Here is a 17145-nt window from a genome sequence, read left to right as displayed (position 1 = left end):
GAAGGAACGAAGGAATTTAGGTCTCCTTGACTCTTTTAAACTCAATCCACCGTACCATCTAGCCAAGTACTGCACCACTAGCTGCCTACAGATCATCTAATTCCACCTCACCATTTTACAGATGAGGAAACTTAGATAAGAGGCAATTAGGTGGCTCAGGGGATAGAATGGTAGCCCTGGATTTAAAAGGATCCAAGTTCAAATGTGACCTCAGACACTGTGTAACTTTGACAAGTCATTTAACCTCTGTTTGCCTTAATCCCTGGAGAAGGAAATAACAAACCACTCCAACATTTTTGCCAAAAAAAAAAAAAAACAACCACAGGGACAGTGTTGGCATGCTATAGTTCATGGGGTCACGAAGAATCAGACATGACTCAACAATTGAACAACAGCAAACTCTTACAAAGAATGGTAACTGTCTTGCCCAAGGCATCATTGCTAGCTAGAGCTGGAACTCAAAACCCAGGCATCCATATACCCATGCCAACATTTTTTCTTCCCCACTGTAACACCCTGTCTCTGAAGAGATGGTACCTGAGCCGAGCTTTGAAGGATCAGAAGTATGTCATCAGGAAATGGAATGGAGAAGGGTAATACATTTCTGGCAAAGCAGAGAGCTTCACCGAGGCAGAAAAGTGTTGGGTCTGGGGAAGAGTGAATATAAAGTACGTGACAGGGAATGACACGCAATAAGGCTGGCTTTCCAGCATCAGGCCGGAGCCAGTTTTCAGAGAGCTTCGAATGCCTGGATAAGGAGCTTATATAATTGACTTGGTAAGGAATGGGAACTCATTCCCTGAAAGTTTTGCTATTTCTTAGGAATAGTGTTCTGGCAGCAGAGAGGAGGATCGATCGGACAAAGGAGAAGCTGAAGATGGTGAAGCTAGTTAGGAGACTATTCCGTTAGTCCGGGACAGAAATATTAAGGGCCTGAACTAAGGCGGTCGCAATGAGAATGAGAAGTAGTTGACAGACACAAGTGATACCGTAGGGGTAGAATTTATTAACTTTAAGTTCCACTACCGGACTTCTTTGATACAATAAATGCTTAACAAATGTCTATTGAATGAATTTGTTTGGCTCTGCTGTCTACAGGGTCAAAACAAGTTTTTTTATTAGCCCATAAAACTTGAGTTTGTCTATATATTATTAAAATTACTCCAACTTTAAAAAGAAACAAAATATTAAAAAAAGACATCCTAATGTAATGTCTAGAAGGTGAGCCTTGGAGTAAGAAAAATGTGGGTTCAAGTCCTATTTCTGAAACATACTTACCGTATGACCCTAGATAAGTCAGCTAACTTCTACATATCCCAGGCAACGAGCAGGAGTTTCTATACTGGGAATTACCTAAACCGATAAAATCACAAGTCTGGACCAACCTCCCTGACTAAACCCTCCCCCAAAAAAGATATTCAGGAGTGAACCTTTCATTTGTATTTGAGACTTGAGCAGCCTGAGGTCTTGAAGAATCACATCCGAGAATTAAACAACTTTTGGATGGTGGTTCAGAGTCTTATCTAGAGGTCAGACTTATGAAAACAAAGTCCGCAAGGTTGTCTTAATATGTTGTATCAAATACTGTTTGTAGGTTATTAGCAGAAGTTTACTAATCTTTTTGTTGTATAGGGATTTTTTTTTTTGCTATATCAGTATCTACCATTATGAGATCTGACACATTATATTTGAATGAGAACAGGAGAATTTTTTTTCCCTCCAGAACAGCAGCAGCTTTAGTAGAAAGAGAGATGGTTGATGCCTAGAGAAGGGAAAGAAAAGAGGAGAGTCATTGAGCTCTATAAAATAGCTCTATAATCTAGCTCAATGGGTTGCTGAAAGGAATAACTAATAACGAGAATTGGAAAGGTCTCTGCAAATACTACGTGCCATATAAATGCTAACTAATGCCTACAGAAAAGCCTTTCATTATTATTATGGCCCAGTCAACACGACCCCCATATGCTTCTGCTCCTTGTTCAACATGTTATTGGGATGGTGAATTTAAAGGGGATTTCAAACAGCCTTTGGAATCGAGCTTCAGTGTCCCTTGCCCCACTAGTAGAAAGAACACAGCTATTTACCATCTGTACTTAGCAACACAAGATAAAACAGAAGGTAGGGAGTGTGAGGCTTTGTTTAAAAAAAATCATTAATTCTTAATCTGTGCTTAAGACAGACACTGAAAAATATATTCTTAGTAAGAAGTTACTCTGGGAATAGACATAGAAGCCATTTGCAATGTTATGTTTACACTAATGCACCAGGTCATGGAATTTTTTATTTGAAATTTGTCTGTGTGGGAATAACACTAGAATGCTGTCCTGCTAGAGCCAGCTTTGAATCTGACACAATGAATAGCCATTGTTCAGTAAGAACATCCGGCAATCCATGTCTATATACACTGAAGATGACCTTCCTCTTTAGAAACAACTTCCAGCCATTATTTTCCAGTAGTTATTGGTGTTCCCAAAGTACTAGATGTTCAGGAAGGGAAGAACAGGAGAGACACCGATGCCATATGCCAACAAGATGTCAGGGGTCCTGTGCCTTTTAAAGGCAAGTTAGCAGTCAGCACTGTCTCCTCTGTGCCCGTCATTGTGCTAAGGCGTAGTAGGGGATACAAGACGGGGAGAACGCATAGCCATTGCCCTTTTGAAGTCTGTAATCCAGTTGGGGAGGCAAAATTTTGAGATCCAAATCAGCTAGAGAACAATTGTACCCCTGCAGGGTGGCTGCAGGGATCTAAAAACCGTTTGGGTTCATATTTTATTGTGCATAAGGTACTATTTGCCCTCTGAATCTCAACCAACTAGGATTTTGCATACCTCAACACATACACACACTCACACACAAACACACTCATGACATCACAGTGATGCAAAAAGACATTTTATAAAATGGAAATACTAGCTCTATAACTAGAAAATTACAACAAACAGCAGACACTCTTCTTCCCTTTAAAAACCTCCTCTCTACTTCATAGGGACAAAAGGTTTTGAGCACCAGCTTGTCCTCATTCCATGCTGCACACTGCTAACTTAATCAGCGCTCACTCTAGGGGAGCAATCCAAGTCATACGACAACTTGTCCCCATTGTGTCTTGATGCCTGGGCGGTTGTTATCATTTGCTCTAGACACAAATGAATTCTCAGGATTAGTTTGTGACTCCTGGATTGATAGGGAAGATGCCTCAATGTCTATTAACCTTGGGAGGAGGAGACAGTCCTGAGACAGCTGCCACCTTCATAGTCACATCTCTCTTCATCCCCTTTTGCTTCAGTGCCCCTCACCTCTCCCCAAAATTCCTAGGTCTGATAACCTCCCATGTGACTTCCTGGGTGACATCACTACCCGATGAACTCATACAAAATGTTAGACGATATTGCCCAAGGAGAAGGTGGTATCATCTCAAGCTAGAGGTACCTCAATTTGTATTTATAAATGGAACGAGAATCGGTATTTTCTTCTCTTCTCGTCATTTCTCTGATGAGGGACTCTTACCAGGAGAAGAGAATTCCCTTACCTTAGAAGCAGATCACAGTAGTCCAGGGTAATTTGAATAATCCCACCCAGGTATCTCAGAGATTTGCTAGAATTTAGAGGCAACTGGAAAGAATTTGGGGAACTTTGTCAAGCTTTTATGTAAATTGGAGTAATTTCTGGGTGAAAGACGTACTGCTTTGATGGTTAAGAAAGAAAAAAATGTCAGGATATGGAGTTACTATGTCTGAACTGGGTCTTGGTGGCTGAAGCCCAAATGTCCATGATAGGGGAAGTGTATTTCTAAGCCCTGAATAAAAATCTACAAGATCAGAGTTGGGCAAGAACCAGAATGTAAAGGAGAAACTCTAAAACACTGATCACTTATCCACCCCCTGTGTGTGAGATATGATGTCGGGAGAGTTAAATCTCTTGCCAAGACAGGGAAGCTGAATCGTTCTTCTCTTTGATGGCATTGTGACATCTACCATAGCAAAAAGTTTTCTATGGCAAATTACTAGTGGTTCCTGAAAAGCTACACTGTGCAGAATGGCCAGGGAAACTACAAAAGGAGTGATGTTAATGATACCTGCCTGGAGGTGCACCGAACATGAGAGAAGATGCAATAGGCAACAACACTAACCCCACCTCCTGGCAGCTCTACTGAGATTTATAAAGGCATATTTAGCAGTGGATGTATTTATTTTCTATTAGCTCTCCTGTGAGTTCCATTTTGTGTCCTTTGAACTGTCATTAAATTTTTCCTTCTTTGAGTTTTGTCAACTATGTGCTTACAAGGGAAATTAATGACAGCATTCTGAGTGATGTCATGTAGAAAGTTTCCCAGATCTGGGAGGAGGCTTTAAGCCACACAGGTGAGAAATCATTCAAAATGCAGGAAGACTTGTAAGGTTATAAGAGAAGCTGTCAAAAAAGGGTTATATGATTAATGCTAAATTGTGAACTAACTTTTACAAATTCCATAGGTAATTGCAACAACAAAAAAATTATGGAATAGAATTCATGAAAAGAGGCTTAATTTTCTCAGAGATTAACACACCTTAAATGCACGATGCTCCACTAAGGCCCTACACCTAGTGTGAAGGGTTCGCTTGTGTTCTTACTTATTTTTTTGAATATTCATTTTTCTAAGTATTTGAGCTCCAAACTTTTTTCTCCCTTCCTCTTTTCGTTTTTCCCTCCCCAAGATGGCAAGCAATCTGATATAGGTTATACATGTACAATCGTATTAAACATATTTCCACATTACTCATGTTATGAAAAAAGAATCAGAACAAAAGGGAAAAACCACAAGAAAAAACAACAACAAAAACAGAAAATAGTATGTTTTGATCTACATTCAGAGTTCAAAGTTATTTATTTGGATGTGAATACTGTTTTCCAGTCTTTCTCCTGGTTCTGCTCACTTCACTCAGCATCGGTTCATGTAAGTCTTTCCAGGTTTTTCTGAAATCCACCTGCTCATCATTTCTTACAACACAAGAGTATTCCATTACATTCATATATCACAACTTGTTCAGTCATTTCCCAATTGATAGGCATCTCCTCAAATTTCAATCCTTCACCTTCACAAAAAGAGCTGCTATAAATATTTTCATACATGTGGGTCCTTTTCCCTTTTTATGATCTCTTTGGGATATAGACCTAGTTCACTTGTGTTCTTGAAGGCTATGCCAGCTAGTCTACCCAAATGGAGGGAATTTAAATATGGACCACATGAAAGACTACTTGTCTGTCATCTGAAGGTTAGTGATAGAAAGGGTTATCAACAAAAGGTTGGCCACCAGGAAATAAATCTTTCTGACCACAGCAATTCAAATAAGCTTCTTAAGGTTTGGAGGTATATCATCAGTGGTAGAAGATGCCAAGAAAGGAGAAAGAGCTGTGTCTGAGATTATAGGCACCCAGCTGCCTTTGATACCATGGGTTTATTTAAGGACATCAGGAAGGTTTGGTATTGGTCACTAGAAACTAGTGCAAAGAAAGATGGACAGTTTGCACTGGGATGGAGTATCTAGAGGAATTTGAGAGTCAAATGGAGCATTTTATGGAGTGTTTTATGAATGAGTTGCTGTGGGGCTTGGAAAAAAATAAGTGGAGAGTGATAGAGGAGAAAGTACTCGATGGGTGGTATGGGAGAAGAAGGGATGGTAAGTTGAGATGATATATGGTCTGAACAACTCTGACTATGCAGGAACTGTGTACAAGCTTCTAGTTCTTAGTGTTCCCCTTTATAGTTCAATATTTTGATGGATTTGGGAATTATATGAATGAGGGCACTCCCTCCACTGGTGCAGATTATATTCCATCCATGCCTTCTCATCCTATGTGACCCGTGGCCATATCCTCCTGAAAATATTTCACAAAGGGGCTATTCAACATGCTAAGAGCCTTCCTCCTCTAAGTTTCTTTACATTATATGGATACCAATGATACACAAGGATTATCTATCTTCAGATAGTCTTATTTCCTTTTCCAATTATTAATTTCTTTGATATATTATATATCACTTCTTGTTTTTAATTTGTGTGCCGTAAGACAAGCCTAAGGAATATGCCCTCTGTGGAACTGAACAAAGATATAAACTTGGAGGGAAGAGGTTACAAAGGCAACCACATCTCACCCTTACTAAGACCCTGCTGGCTGTAGAAGGTGGAAGGAAAGGGAATAAATATTTATTAATCGCCTTTTACTTGTCAGGCACTGTGTTAAGTGCTATATAAATACAATCTCACTTGATCATCAAAACAACCCTTTAAGATATGTGCTATTATTTTTTCCATTTTACAAATGAGGAAACTGAGGCAAACAGATGTTAAGTGACTTGCCCAGGATCCCATAGCTAGTAAGTATCTATGGCCACATCTGAACTCTAGATCTTCCTGACTCCAGGCCTACCACTGTCCACCAAACTACCTAGCTGTCTCATGGAGTTATCCCAGGAAAAAAAAAAGTAAAATCAAGGAAGCATAAATGTGCATAGTTATTTCTGTGCTAAGGGGAATGCAGTTTGCATTACTGAGAAGATCTTGAAAATGGAAGGGCCCAAACACCCCACTCATTGTGTTACATTTGCTCATCTCCCAAGTGCTAATAACAGGACTCTCATCACCCCAACAGAGCATTAGAGGAGGGCTTTTGTAGATTAATCTTAGGATGTCCTGCTGCTTCCTTCTCCCATCCATTGGTGGAAGAAGACTAGAATACAAATATTCTTACAGTCTGTTTCTTTTCCTTTACACAATACTGCCTCCTTCTTGCTATCTTTTTTTTTTATTTGTTTGTTTCTTGCTTGTTTTTGTAGGGTTTTTTTTTTTTAATAGGAAGACAGTAAGCATTTGTTCTCACCTGGGGGAGAGAACATATATAACTTTGGACTCAGGGAACTATGACCTCCCTAAGACAGTATTTTTGCCAACAGTCATTCTAAGAGAGTTGTATTTTCACACTTATAGACACTACAAGGACACAACTGAGCCTTATCCGTAATAAATTACTGTTTACCACAGAACTAAGTACATCTGGCAAAGAGTCCGCCACTTTTTTTCCTCTGGTAATCTCTGTGGAAACAACTGGCCACCTATTTATTTTTAGAGCACCCTAAGGTTCAAAACTCACATGAATCTGGAAGATTCTAAAAATATATTTAGGATATGATACTGTGATGTCTAATGCATTATATTTTTTTAAAAATTTCCATAGTTAACCCTTATAATTTCACCCTGTATTTTGTGAGAGACAGGAAAGTAAAGTAGCTTCTCTTACATATGAAATATTTCCTAAATCTGTCGATGGAAGAAAAAAATGTTATATGGCCAATACAGGCACACTATAGAAAGCATGGAAGATATAATTAATGCTTTATTGGGACTCCAGTAGAGAACCCCTAAGCTACCTACCTATATCTTCCCCTTCACCACTACTCCCTACCACCAAGGCTATCCAATTTCAACAATAAAGTTAATTTCTATGGTTATTTAACATGTTCTGGAGGTAGGAGTGTGGCAAGAAGATTAATACTCAACAGATGTTGCCCTCTGCATGTGATGAAGGTATGAGGCAGAGAATTTTGTATTTTTTCCAAATGATCTTGAGAGAAAACCAATGTGAAGCTCTGTTGCTGAATAAGTGGTTTATTGAGAAGTCCTCATTATGAACCGGATTCAAAGGCTGCCAGGCTTTATCATATCTCTTTTAGGACTGGGACATTTGCATCAAAAGATTTCTCTTTTTGCTCAGTATTTTTGCATCCCCTATGGTAACTCTTTTAATTCTGAACTTGGCTGGCTCTCTCTCTCTCTCTCTCTCTCTCTCTCTCTCTCTCTCTCTCTCTCATTCTCTGCCTGTAAAAAGGAAGGACCATTTGATCCATAGACACACACACACAAAGAAGTTGCTTGATTCTTTTGCCACCAATGTTTCCATGTCATATATGATAAGTTATTCTCTCCTTAAACCATAATTATATTACATATTTTTACATTTTCCTCTTGTGCTTCTATGGAGACACCATTTACATATCTCCAGTGATTAGTCATGAAAAAAAAAAGGCCATATGCTTGTAAGACACAGCTATCTGAGTTTTTAATCCTGTTAGTTTAAGCCATAGACAATTAAATAATCACAAAATAAACAGCTTTGTCATTCCACTGGGTTGCAGATGCTTATTAACTCAACTCTCTTGTTAATGAAACCCAGAGATTAAGAAAAATGAGAAGCCCAATAGCTTTTACCAGTGTTTAAAAGGTGAACTACATCTACAATACAATAGTTCAATCAGAAGAGCATCTGTCCTGGGTTAGCATTTCCCTTGTTACTTGCACGGCCTTTGCTAGAGTTTGTCTCCTTCTTGTCCCTCCATTTGGAAATAAAATGCCCTGATGCTTTTATTCTGCCCTAGGTTTCAATTCCTCTCTGTTGTTATCACCTCTGGGCAGCAATATAATGACATCACAGTGGGTGAATAAACACTGTCTGACAGAATGAAACAGATAGAAAGCTACAGAGTGTGCAATATGAATAGTTGTGACAATAGAACAAAATGGTTTGAGGAATGGCAAGTCCTACAAGGCAGCAATAGAAAAGCTTAATATTGAGTACTGTCAATGTCAATTAATGACTATGGTGAGGAAAATTCAATTTGCCAACCAATGAATTGTATTTGCCTTTAACCATCCATTCATTGGGCTAACTGGTCAAATAGGAATTTGTCTAGGGCTTCATCAATAGTTACTTAGAAGTGCAAATTTATTTGCTGAGCCTATACACCTCTTATATGACAGCTAAGATCTGAGAAATTCAAATACACTTTTACTTATTAAGGAATATTATGGTAGACGCCTTTAATTAGTCAATTAGCCTTGGGAATAGAATGCTAAACAAAAGCACAATTAATTAATGCAGTAACTATGATCCCCTGAGGTCATTAACCAGGGCTTCAGTCTTTAGTTAGAACACTAATAATACAGAATAACCAGCCTGTACTCAACCTTCTGACACACAGAATTCAGTCACCCAAGAACAGTTAGGCAGTCAGTTGCTAAATGTACAAGCTCATTCTTTACCACATCTCTACATACACTGCATCAAAATTCCCAGAGAACCATGGCAACCCACCGTCATTGTTACACTTGTCTGCCAACATGTTCCAAAACACACCTTCACACAAAAGATCTAGAGTCATGGAAATACTTAGCAATCTTATTATTAGTTAGTGGTTCTGGGGATGAAATGTGCCATTAACCAACCTCCAAGTGGGAAAACTCAATCAAAATGTAGTAAAAATGTAATGCAAAATAAACAGCAAAGGAAAAACTTGAGTTTTAAAGCTGCTGTCAAATGGCTGCTGACCACCCACAGAGACAATTACAGAGGCCTCTGCGATACATTACTTCAGGCAAGCGAATTCCCATTTACAACCAAGGACCCACAAGTTGTAAATTTTTCCCCTCAACATGCTGCCTAAGCAAATCTGAGACCAACAAGATGCCAGCAAGATCACTGCTTTCTAAGCTTTGGCTCTGGAGTCAAAAATCACTTCAGTGCTAGGCTTTCCCCACCCTGGTAAATATGGAAATATGAAGGTATTCTACACATTCATTTTCTAATATTTGGAGTTGATGATCTATAAAATAAGGTGGAGTCATTTTGGACAATAATATGGCAATATACAAAATATTGTAGCCTTTGATCTAGTAATTCCACTACTAGGACTATATGTCCCAAAGACCTGATTGTGAAGAAAAGATACATATATAAAAAAAAAATTTCATGGCGGCATATAAAATATGACTTACAATCAAGGCAAAGCCAATCTGACCTGTTTTTAAAAGTTATTGACACAAAGGAAGATAGATGAAAGAACTGATATTGATTCATACTATCACCATTTCCTAAAAAAGTTTAACTGATATAAATTAATTGCCACAACAAACAGACCAAAAGAGCCTAGAAATTATACTAGCTAATTAGCACTTGATCTCCATGACAAGTGGAAAACTATGGCAACCACCTGTTCAGGGCACCACCAGTTTAGAACATAAACTCTTTTGTAAAATCTCATCAAAGACAATGGTAGAAGGTTGTAAGTAGTGTTACTTTCTAAAACAATTCAGAGCATTTGAGGGAAAAGAAGTTTCTAGAAAATTTAATGAGATCCAACTAGGCAAAATTATTCTTTTGGTTTCCTTCACATTTTCATATGTAGTGAGTAACATAATGTTTTACCCATACCAGGGATACAATACATGTTTGTGGATTTAATGAAGAGTCCAATAATTACTAGGTTGTTAACCTGAAAGACCAGAAGAATGATGGTGACTTGGCAGAAAAAGGAGATTTGAGAGGATAGACGAGTTTAGAGGGAAAAAAAAAAATTTCAGTTTTGGATTTGTTGAGTTTGAGATACTTATGGGACATTCATGTGGAGATGTATAGCCGGTAGTTGATAATACAGCAGGGGTAGGCAAACCACATTCCAAGTGCCATTTTAAATACAATAAAACTTCATTTTAAAAATGTAAAAAACATTCCTAACTCCCAGGCATTACAAAAAAAAGACAGTGGACTGAATATAGCCTACTGGCTATAGTTTGCCAGTACTTGATAACAGAATTGTAATTCAGGAAATAGATAAGATCTGTTTTATAAATTTGGAAGTGAACTGGACAGAGATGATAGCTGACCCCAAAGCAAAACACTTGCCTTCTAGGCTCTCCTCCAACAGGATAAACCCCATACGTATGTCAAAATCACACAAGATTCCTTTAAAGATCTAGTGACAGAGATAACGTTGCTAAAATGATCCTCCAATTATGTCAAACAAGGTATAAAACAGTAAGGAGTATAAACAGGATCAGGAAAAGCAATATACACAATGGAAATGGAAGGAACAACAAAACAATTGAAACTAAATGCTGTGAAATTTTCATGTCCAAGCTTGATGCCAAAGCAGAGTTATGAGAATGTACTTTTTTTCTCTTCTTCAAACAAGTGAGGAACTATGGGTATGGAACACTGAATATGGTGTCAGACTTGGATGATACATTGGTTAGTTTTATTGACCTGTTTTCTCCCTCTTTTTTATTCTTTGTTATAATAGATGACTCTCTGGGAGGGGTATAAAGAGGGACACATTGGGAAAATATAGAAGATATAAAAACAAAATATTTCAATAATTTTTAAACGGTGAGATATAGGCTAGTAAAAGGTATTTACCACTGTTATAGAGAATATTTAGCACAGAATACAAATGGAAAGGACTTCTCACAAATGGTGAGATCATCTTGTTTGCAGCTGATATTATATTCATCACATCAAATCCAGAAGAGTCCCAACCCTCTTTAATGAGATCCATATTTGCTCCAAAGATTTAGCCTTACTATCCATATAGGAAACACTAAGTGGATAAAGAATACCTCCTTTCCCAATGATGATATGTAGGTGAATGGATGACCTATAAAGACAGTATATCATCACATATACTTTGAACAGACACTGCAAATGATTGAGTTTAGCTAGGCTTGAACAAGAGAAAGAAACTAGCTAGGCTTGAACAAGAGAAAGAGAAGAAAAACACATAGGATTGCCTTTTGCATACCACATTGCACTTAATGACCCCAAGCTTCTCTCTGGAACAAAGGCCCATTTTTCAAGCAATATTTTTTTTTACAGAAATGTAGCACTGCTTAAAGTCATTGAAATCCAAACAGTCTGTACAAAATTAAAGTTGCAGTTTACTCTAAAGGCATTGGAGAAACATACAGTAGGTGTGAGGAGACACAAAGACCTGAGTACAAGAAGCAGAACAAAGATGTTATCAGACTGATATAGGCCTAGGGGAAGTGGAGGCATAGTGAAGAAGAGCCAGGCATATAGCAAGAATGAAGGATAAAAGAGTGGACATCTCATCTGCTCTACCGCTGTCTATGCTACGTCATGAGATCTGGGGACATTCCCCTGTACTTTGACTAGACCCCCATGAAAGATTTATGGGAGGGTATGGACAAAAGGCACATAGGCTGGGCTTGTACTGATGAGCTGAGATCTGTGTCAATGGAGGGAGTATCAAGGAGATCACAGATCCATTGGAAAATCAATTTGAAAATAATAATAACAGCAACAAAGTATGAAAATACACAGAAGAAAAAGAGCTCAGGTGACGTGGAAGGTGACATGGAAGCAAACGTGTTTTTTTTTTTACTGTCTAATTAAAGATAAAGCTAATGTGCACTTTTGAAAAACAAACATTTTGGAGGTTACAGTTTCATTGACAATTTTTTGTTCTTGTTTGTGTATCTAAATGTTCTTATTGATGGTTATTGAGTTTAGAATAAATGTTTTAAAAATAAAAAACATACTTTAGAAATTACAAACTAAAAGAATCTGGACACTGAGTCACATGCAGGTTTGTTTTCCTCTTTTTTTTCTAGAAGTTGTAGAACATTACAGTCAGAAGTGACCTTAGAAGTCACCTGATCTAACCATCCACCCCTTTCAGCATCATTGACAGGTAGTTATCAAAGCTCAGCTTAAATATGTCTAGTGTCAAGAGTTGGCTTCTTTCCAAGAAAGAACATTCTGTTGTTGAGCAACTTATTATTATTAGAAAATTCTTCCTTTACATTGAGACAAAGTATGCATCGTGTAATGTCCACCCATTACCCCCAGTTCTGTAGCAACATACAATAAAATGAATCACTCACATGACAGACTGTTGTCTGTCAGATACGTAAAGATATTTATCATCCTTTCCCTAATTCTTTCATTTGTACGCCAGGCTGAATGATTGAAGTTCTTTTAGTCATTCTTCATATGGTTGGTTTCGAGACACGACACCATTACTGTTGTCCTCTTTTGAATACATTCTATATTGTTAATATCCCCTTCAAATGTAGCAACTGGTATTGAATAAAATACTTTAAATGTTGTCTGACCAGTATAAGACTACTAACCCTCTCCATTTGAACATTATACTTTTCTTCAACATAGTCTAATTGCATTACCTTTTGTAGAAATCATATCCCATTATTCGCCTAATTTGACTTTCAAGAGGAAGTGTGGTGTGGTAGACAGAGACTTTGCCTTAAAGTCAGGAAGACTAAAGTTCAAATTCTGCTTTTGACACAAATTGACTGTGTGACCTTGGACAAATCACTTAAACTCTAGGGACCATAGGCCACTCTCTTAGACTATGAGTCTCAGAGAAAGTGTTGAATTTCGTTCGTAAAAAGGGTTTATTCACCCGTAAGTTCCAACCTATCCTTAATCATCAGAAAATATCCGGGCCTTTTTTCACACTGTAGATCTAAGTATCCCCCATTATGTACTTGTGCAATTGGATTCTTGAACCTAAATGTAGGATTTTATATTGATCCCTCTTCAATTTCACCTCCTTTGCTTATTTTCAAGCCACTCAAGGTGTTTTTGAATAATATTTCTCTTATCTACTACATTAGCTATCCCTCGCAGCTTTCCATTACCTGCAAATTTGATAAGCATGCCTTTGACGTCTTCATTCAAGATGCTGATGAACCGTTATCTGCCGAGGCACCATGCCTTTTGACAGGAGGGCTCCTGGGAGCACTGACTTAAAGACTGCTCGACTGCTTTGCGTCTCCTTACCGCTAATCTTGACTAAACTGGTTTTGTGATTATTACAGAATCAGAATTGGTGCAGACTCTAGAAAGCGCCTAGTTTGACTGTTACCTGAGCGAGAGCTCTTTCTACAACATCCCAGCTCTGCTACTTCCTCTGTGTGTGTGATGTTGGGTGTTTTTTTTAACTTCTCTGGGCATCAATTTCCTCATGGATAAGGGGTAGTCTTAATGAACTTTAGGAACCCTTCTAGGGGCAGTAAGGTGTACAGTGGATAGAGCGCTGTGCCTGGAGTCAGGAAGACTCATCTTCCTGATTTGAAATCTGACCTCAGACGCTGACTCAGACACACGGACAGCGTGACCCTCGGCAAGTCTCTTCATCCTGTTTGCCTCAGTTTCTTCATCGGTAAAATAAGCTGGAGAAGTAAATGGCAAATTGCTCCAGTATCTTTGCCAAGAAAAGCCCGAATGGGATCACAAAGAGTTGGACGTGACTGAACACACAACAAAAGTGCAAATTCCATAATCCAGTGATCTCCAAAAAGATCAAGCATTCTTTATTTGAAAACCCCTAGTGATAGGAAACATTACTTCCCAAGACAGCCCTATTTTTGGACAGTTTTCATTATTAAAGCAATTTTTCTTTTTAACAAATTTCCACTCCATATCTTCTGCCCATTGCTACTAGTCCTACCTTCCAAGACCAAACAAAACAAGTCTAATTCTTCTTTCAAATGAGTCTTTTAAATACTCACAGATGGCTATTCTTCCTCTTGTCTTCTTTCTTCCAGATTAAATATATCCAGTGCTTTTCACCTATCCATGTAAGTATGGCATGGTTTCCAATACCATCACCATTCTGATTGCCCTCTTTGGTAGACAGCTTAGTTTGTCCGTATGTTTCCTAAAATGTGGTACCAAGAATGGAACACAATATCCAAGATGTGATATGAACATGATATAATACAGTAGTCCTGCAAATGTCCTTGCTCTACACAGGTTCTTCTGATGCAGCCAAAGATGACATTAGCTTTTTTTTTTTTTGACGGGGGGCTGCCATGTTACTCTTTTGACTTGGTTTCAGCTTGAACCCATTAAAACCCTTTGTATTTTTTTTCATGTGAACTATCGTTTAGATATATCTTTCCATCCTACACTTGGGAGGTTGCTTTTTTGAGCCCACAGATGGCTATATCTATAAGTATACATGAATTAATCAACAAATGAACAAGGATTTATTAATCACCTACTACGTACAAAGCACTCTGCTAAGTACTGGGCATATAAACAGAAAAGCAGGAAAGTGAAGGCAGTGTCAAGAGGGCAAAGTAGCAGGAAAAGTAACAACTGAGCACCACCTCTCTTCCAAACTCCTCCACAGAGATCTATACAATACATCATTCGTTGTTGTTCAGTTGTGTTTGACTCTTCATGACCCCATCTGGGGTTTTCTTGGCAAAGATAATAGAGTGGTTTGCCATTTCCTTCTCCAACTCATTTTACGGATGAGAAATCTGAGGCAATCAGGGTTAAGTGACTTGCCTAGGGTCACTCAGTAAGTGTCTGAGGCCAGATTTGAACTTGGGTCCTCCTGACTCCAGGCCTAGTGCTTTATCCATTGTTTGTCCTAGCTACCCAGTAATATATCAGACCAAGTCCCAATTAGGAAATCCAAGAAAAAAATGACAGTGAGTTGTTTTTCCAGCCCAGGTAGATGTAGGGAGATAGAGAGGTCTACAGATATTGAGGATAGGGTTGTCCAGGAGCAGCTGTGGAGAGAATTCCAGTACAGAGAGAAGCTGTACATCAGGGCAAGAAGAGGCCTCAAACCTAGCACAATAGGGGCCTAAACTTGTGCAGGGTGCAAGAAAGGGTGCCAACAGTCAGATCTCTTCCTCGGTACCCTGTTCTGAGTCATAAATCCATACTGAGGAGGGAACCAGGACCTAGGGCCAGGAGGGGCTGTAGACCTAGGCTGCACACTGAGGAGAAGTCAGTTCAGAAGCAAGCAGTAGCTGGAGTGCAATCTCAGTTCTAGCTTCTGGCCCAGTTTGAAGCCTTAAGTGTAATAACCAAGACAGGAAGCCTAGACCAAACAGGACCCTATGGTTCTATCACTCTGAACCAGTAGAGTTTTCTACCTGGCCAATAGTGACTGAATCTAATAACTGTCTACGAGAATGCCAACCAGGAGTGACTCCATAGGCACTTTCTTTTGACCCAAACCTTTCTGAACTTGCAGTATTCAGACCAGTAGTATAGAAATCAGACTTCACTCTGGATCGGGCCACAGTGGCAGCAATGAAAGCTTTGAGGTCTACATCCTGGTATCTTGGATCAATACAAGCCTTAACACCCCTCAGGAAGTAGCTATAGGACTAGCCCAGACATGCCCTCCAGAAGTGTACACAGTCCACCCCTAACATAAAGTTCAAAGTCAGGAAGTAGGATGGAAGAATGAGAAAATCAAAATAGAATCCCACCATAGAAAGCTATTATGCTGACAGGAACACTCAGGACAAATCCAAAAGAAAAGAATGACTGCAAAATATCTATACTCAAAGCATTAAAGAAAAACACTTTGGACAGAAATGCAACTAGAATTTCTGGAAGCAAGAGATTTTTTTTAAGACTTTAAAATGTTTTTATAAAGGAAATGAGAATGGCTGTAGGGAAAAATATGAAAAGAAATCAGAGGTATAGAAGAAAGAATGGGAAAGGGAATTAAGAGCTTGACACAAAATCTTTCTCAAGCAACAAACATTCTGAATATTAGAATGGACCAAACAGAAGATAATGACTATGAGACAATAAGAAACATGAAAACAAAATCAAAAGACTGTAAAACAGAAGAAAATTTAAATATTTCACAGCAAAAACAATTGACCTGAAAAATATTGAGGAGAGAAAATTTAAGGATCACTATAGTACCTGAAAACCACGACAAAAAAAGCATAGACATAGTATTTCAAGAAATCATAAAAGAAAATTGCCCAGATCTCTTCAAACCAGAGGACAAAATGGAAACAGAAAGCACTAACCTCTTGAAAGAAACTCCAAAATGAAAACTCCCAGGAACATTACAGACAAAATCCAGAGTTTCCAGGTCAAAGAAAAAAATACTTTAGGAAGCAAGTAAGAAAGAATTTAAGTATTAAGGAGCCACAATCAGCATTACATACAATTTAGAAGCCATGACTATAAAAGAGCTGAGATCTTGGGATACAATATTTCAGAAGACAAAGGGTATAAACTTACAATCAAGAATAACTTACCCAGCAAAACTAAGTATAGTCCTATAGAAAGAAAAATGGATCTTTAATGAAATAGAAAACTTCCAAAAATTCCCAATAAAAAGAGCAGAACCTCATAGAAACTTTGAAATGAAAACACAGGAGTCAAGAGAAACATAGTAAGCTAAACGTAAACCAACAATCATAAAGGACTAAAAAAAGGATAAGCTATTTACATTCTAATATGGAGAAATAATGCATAGAAGTTCTATCAGGAAGTCCTACAGACTCTATCAGACTCTACAGGTCA

Source organism: Vombatus ursinus, unplaced genomic scaffold (genome assembly GCF_900497805.2).
Source record: "Vombatus ursinus unplaced genomic scaffold, bare-nosed wombat genome assembly UNPS02014794.1, whole genome shotgun sequence".
NCBI classification, from domain to species: Eukaryota; Metazoa; Chordata; class Mammalia; order Diprotodontia; family Vombatidae; genus Vombatus; species Vombatus ursinus.
The sequence above is the reverse complement of the archived record's forward strand: the minus strand, read 5'-3'. Positions refer to the sequence as shown.